Source organism: Gracilinanus agilis, chromosome 2, assembly GCF_016433145.1.
Source record: "Gracilinanus agilis isolate LMUSP501 chromosome 2, AgileGrace, whole genome shotgun sequence".
Classification (NCBI taxonomy): Eukaryota; Metazoa; Chordata; class Mammalia; order Didelphimorphia; family Didelphidae; genus Gracilinanus; species Gracilinanus agilis.
Window position 1 is genome coordinate 658062322 of NC_058131.1, and position 6177 is coordinate 658068498.

At 31.8% G+C, this 6177-nt stretch overlaps 1 protein-coding gene across 3 annotated transcripts in view; it reads right to left on the reverse strand.

Annotated features, from left to right (window-relative positions):
- Nucleotides 1–6177, reverse strand: part of NRG3 (neuregulin 3) — a 1114098-nt gene that overhangs the window by 247326 nt on the left and 860595 nt on the right. The window lies entirely within an intron of this gene.

Here is a 6177-nt window from a genome sequence, read left to right on the forward strand (position 1 = left end):
ACTAAACTTTTTCAACTGAATTTGTTGCATGTTGAGTACCCTGTCTCTTCCATTTATATAATTGATTCTATTTAAAGTTCAATATTTCCATTTAGCTTGATTAAATTCCAGCTTGCTAAATTGATCCCATATTTCAAATCTCTGAAGATCTTTTTGGATCCTGATTCTGCCATCATTACTTATATCATTTTGTCATATTACTTATTATGTTAGTTTGAATCATATCTTTTAAATCTTCATCAAAGTTACTTATTTTTTAAAAAAGTAAATAGCACAGGAACAAATTCAGAGTTCTGTGGAATGACCCTAGAGGACTTCTTCCAAGTCAATATTAATCAATTTTTCATTATTCCTTGGTTATTTGTGTTGGAATAGCTAAAAACCTGGCTAATGTTTCAATTGGTTTCAATTCTTTATCTTTATGATAAAATATTTCGATACCTCCTTGAAATCCAAATATAATATGTTGATTGAATTTCCTGAATATTTTCTGAAATTTCTTACATAGCTCATAAATGTTGTGAAGAAATATGGAGTAATGGATTTATAGTGATCCTTTTAGAGTTCATTAGCTATGAAGACTAAAGCACACAAGATGCAAAAGTCCTAACCTAATGCCTCATTCTATAGATGACCCTGAGTTCTCAAAGTTATACAAAAAATTTTTGAAGGTTTAACTCTATTGGAAATTTTATGGCTATTGCTCCAGCAACAGAATATGTTTGCTTTCCAAGGACGTACATAGCTAAGTATAAGATGACTCATTACTATTTAGAAAATAATTATTTGTCCATAGTAAATTGTGAAAAAATAAAAAATAATACAAAATGACTCAATCCCATGTAACCTCCACTTTTTAGTAGTGACAATTGTAGAGTGTAAGGAATGAGATATGAAGAGTCACAGATTTTTAGATTTTCTGTGACAAGTTTTTTTAACCTAAAATTCATATACTCTGATACATTATAGAGGCTCTGTAAATTTGCATAGGAAGAGATTTTTTTCTTTTTTCAATAATAATTTTCTGACATTTTGAGATCCATATTCTTTCCCCTCTTTCCACCTCTCCTTTTCCCCAAGTCATCAGGTGAATTATATGAGTTGTACATGTATTATCATACAAGACATATATCTATGTTCATCATATGAAAGAAGAAACATATCACTTATAATAGATAAAAAAATCATGGAGGAAACAAAGTGAAAAATGGCATGCTTTCACGCTCAATCTGTATTCAGATGCCATCAGTACATTCTATGGTATTGGATAGCATTTTTCTTTATGAGTCCCTTGGAGATGTCCTGCATTCTTTCATTGCTGGTTATAGTTCAATCATTCAGAGCTGATCATTGTATTTTATAACTGCGTGTATAACATTCTCCTGTTTCTGCTCACTTCACTTTGCATCATTTCATATAACTCTTTACAAGATTTTGTTTGTTTGTGATCATCTTTGTCATTTCTTATGGTACAATACTAGTGCATTACAATGATATAGCATAAGTTGTTCAATTCACCAATTAATGGGTAACCTTTCAGGGTTCAGTTTTTTGCCACCACAAAAATATTTGCTACACATATTTTTTACAAGTAGGTCATTTTCTCCTATCTTTGATCTCTTTGGAAGAAAATATATATTTATTTTTACTAACATTAAATTAAAATTAATATTTCATTGAATTTTGAATATAGGTAACAAAACATCATTTTCAGAAGTAGTTCATAATCTTCAGAAAATTGCCAGTTAAGTTGATGTCCTATACCAGGTAAAGAACGTCTCTAGTATTAGCATTAATTTGAGCTCCTATGCAAGGGAAAACTAGTAGACTTACTAATGGAAAATTGAATGATAATGATCTTAAAATTATCAACACAGATGCAGTATAAATATAAAAGGATGACTGAGATAAATGAAAAACTGTTTATTAGATTATTCCTGGAGCAGAAAAGATAATAATTGGCAGAGTTGGATTTTATCATGCATTTTAGCATGCAATGGAAGGCAACAAACAGCATCATTTCATAAGGTGTTTGATCATCTAATATTTTAGGGTGTGTGTATACATGTTTATATATGTTTGTATTTATTCCCTCCTCTGCCCCCTCCAAAAAAAACCCATCAAACTTTATGTGCCACTATCTGTAGCAGAAAGTCAGGAGGTAAATTCTCCAAAGTTGATAACATTCTCTAAATTGTATCAACATATTTTTATTCTCAGAGATTTCAATGTAAAGGCAAGCATAGGTAGGAGAGTAAAAATAATAATTTCAACTATATATGTTAGGAGTAAGTAATAAGAAAAACCAAAGAACTATAGAATACATTGAAATTTAGGTATGAAATTTCATGCCAAAATCCCATATATGCATTAGATTTTGAATTGTGCAAACCGTCCTACTGAAAAAGAAAAAAAGGAAAAATCAAAGTCTAATCTAAATCTAAAATGTTTTAATGATTACTGTTTTATACACAAATACAAAGTAATGTTTGTAGTTACTGGATAAAATGAACTATCAGATATCAACAAAAATTAATGAAATCTTATAATCATGCTGATTGATTCAGCTTTGAAACTCAACACATTCTTAGTAGCCTAATATCCTCTCTGTTCCTCCTGGAGATCTAAAGGTTCAAAGGTAGGAAGTTCAGAACTTTTGAGATAAGTTCAGCATCTCTGCTTGGATTTGATGTATAGGTAGCCCATATTGAGTCCCAACCACTTCATTTTCATTTTGTTTATTGAGTTTCTGTATTATATTGCAAGGTCCTTAAGTTCAAGGTCATTTTTTTCTTTTTCTTATTTGTATTCACACTGTTTATCATAGTCACTGGCACATTGTAAGCACTTAATAAAATTTTGAGTATTATTATCTTTTGTTTCATTTTAAGAGAAAGAAAATTATTCATAATTTGTGTGTGATTCATTCCCAAAACTGTTTTGAATATTTAGACAACCAACTCAAAAGAAAAAAAAAGATTAAAAAATTAATGCAAGGTGCCAAGGAAGAATAAAAAGGAGAAAAAAATATGCTATTGAATTAAAAGAAATCTTATTTACATGGAAATGTATACAGGGTGTCCAAAAAATCTTAATGATGTCTGTCAGCTACACCATTCTCTATAAAATATGCATATAGCAGAGAAAACACATTCCCATATTAGGAAGACTTTGTCCTGAGCATTTGGCTACCTATTTTTTGGTTATTCCATGACTTCATATTAATTACTATTTATTTCATGATGAATGTGTTCAGACTTTAACCAAAAAAAAAAGAAAGAAAAAAATGAAAAACTTGGGAATTTAGGAGGTCCAGATATAGTGAATCCTTTTGGAGAAGAATGAATGAGGAAATATGACATTAATATTCCATCTTGTCCCAGAACATAAAGGATGTTGTTGTTTCTGACCTTCCCGCTCCTGATGGCTCAAAGAAAGTTATATTTATACTTTAGGTTTTGACTGTCTCTCAAATGGGTATTATATAAAACAGTATTCAATAAAAAATGTGAATTGGATTCTAATTTAATGTTTTGTGAACTCCTCCCAGGTATAGATCAAGGGAATGATTCTAAAAATTATTTAATGATATTTTAAACAGTAATTGTCTCATATTTATTGGGCACCTTAATGAATAAATAATTGCCCAATTATGTTGCAGATATATTTTTCTTCTATGATAACAAAGTAAAACAAAGTAATTTAATCAAAAATCTTACAGACAATAGTAAAGAAAAAAGGTCTTCCTGGATTACTTTAAAATATTATATAATTTTCCATGTAAAATATTCATAATTCCTTTATAATTAGTTTTATATTTTCATATTTAGTTTTCATAATTAAAGATAGGATAAAATTACATATTTTATAATTATAAATATGTAATGTAAATCTTAACTTGGAGTTTTAGGGATTAAAGATATTATTAGAGTTACTATAAGTACTTAATAAATAAAATTTAAAGAATATTATGAGCAATATATTAAATTAGCCTGAGGCTCTGCAACACAGTTTTTGTTGTTGTTGAATGAGGTTTATAGAACAAAACATGTTGGGAAACAGGAATGGTATAAGTATTTATTTTTTACATTCAAAAGAAAATGTGGAAGAAAAAACTCTGACAAATATTAGGAGAATAAGCTGAAATTGGATTTACTAATAAGTTATTTTCTGCTATTAAAATCTCTCAGGAGAATTAATAAGAAACTTGTTTCTAAATTATACAAAAAAATTCAAGAAAATATCTTCTTTGGGCCACCTTAATTGACTGAAAGTTGAAGAACATGCCAGTTTGAAGCATTGTACTTATTATTTACTGATTATTAAAAATAGTGAAACATGAGTGAATAGCATACAGCATTACTTGAAAAGATATTTTTTCTAACAAGTTGTCTCTGAAGCATTTATCAGAAATATATATGATTCTTTTGAAACACATAGATACACAGTACATAGCCAGTTCACTTAAAGGCAAATGTGTAGGAAATGCCAGGTACTTGTTTCTGACAAAGAGGAAGACTTGTGGAATCTTCCATCTTTGGTGATCTAGGCTGGAGTCAAAACCCTGAGTAGAGACATGAGAGTTATTTCTGTTTTTATGTATTATTAGCATCAGATGAGTTGTAAAAAAAGGTTGCTATAATCTTATCAGATGTATTTGTGACACTGTCATAGTGAGTGTAGATGCAAGAGTTCAAAATGAATAGAGGTTCCCTATATATCAGGAGTTCTTAAACATCTATGGTTTGTTTTATAGAAATTCTTCTCAAAACCATATTTGTGAATCCCTAGGGGGTGAAGCCACAATGGAGGGGTAAACTACAATAGATCCAAGTCACCATGAGAGTTCTTTCTGACCAAGATTAAAATATCGCCACAAAACGAATACAGGAGTGAAAGAACCAAAAAGGAGACAAATTGAAACAACTTTCAAGAAAAGAAAAACCCCAAAAGTAGGCAGAGATCATCTGGGGAACTGAGGTGAGAGGAAAGAAGAGTCAGCCAAAGGCTGTAGCAAAATGGGAAGGGCAAGCCAAACCCCCACACCCCATGTCTACTGTCTGAGGTTTGGGAACCTATTCCCAAGCCAATATTCAGGCCCTGAGATCCTGCCAGGGCAAATAGTGATACAAGCCAACCCACACCCCTTGACATTTCAAACATATTGAAAAGTCTGGAGTCCCAGCACAGGGCAGTCTGGGCTGAAGTGGGCTGATCCATGTGGCCCCAGAGGAAAGTCAGGATTTCCAATCTGGGCTTAGGATAAGGACATAATACACAATTTGGGGTGACTGATAGTACTAAGTACTAATTACTGATCTTTCTGCCAAAAGCTCAGGGCAGAACTCCAAGATAGGGAAATCAAGGATGTGACTGAATGGATCAAGTACACAGCAAGACCAAAACCTTGAGCCTAAGCCTGGGACTAGAACTTGATCAGCCCCTGACTTGATAAAGGTCAGAGTGAGGTCAAAAGTCATCAGCATTTTAGGGGTCAATTGAATCAGCAGGGGGCAAGGGGTCCCAGAGAGAGCTCTCAGCCCTCAGACCCATAAAATAAGCTGAGAATAACATCAACCAAGGGCTAAAGTTAAAGAGGGTACCCCAATCCCCAGAAAACAGAGCCTACCTATAATTAGATAGGAAAAATGAGCAAACAACAACAAAAGCACCTAACTCTAAAGATTTTTTATGGAGACAAAAAACAAGGTACAGACACAGCAGGGGACAGTGAACACAAAGGAAACACATGCAAAATCCAAAGGAAAAATATAGATTTGACACAAATTCTGGAAATATTATTAAAAAAAAAGATTTCAAAAACCAATTAAGAGAGGCAGAGTAGAAAATGAAATTGATGCCAGAAAAAAGGAAAGTGATGCAAGAAAAAATGGGCCAATTGAAAAAGGAAACTAAAAACCTTACCCTACTCAGTGAGGTAAAGAATTTTATCTTACCCCACAGAGAAGTAGAAGGGGAATCAGACAAGGCAAGGGGGAGGTAGATATAGGGAGGGGGAAATGGGGGGTTGACAAAAAGCAAAATACCGTTGAAGAGGAACAGAGAGAAAGGGAACAGAGCAGGATCTAAGGGGTATAATATAATATAATATAATATAATATAATATAATATAATATAATATAATATAATATAATATAATATAATATAATATAATAT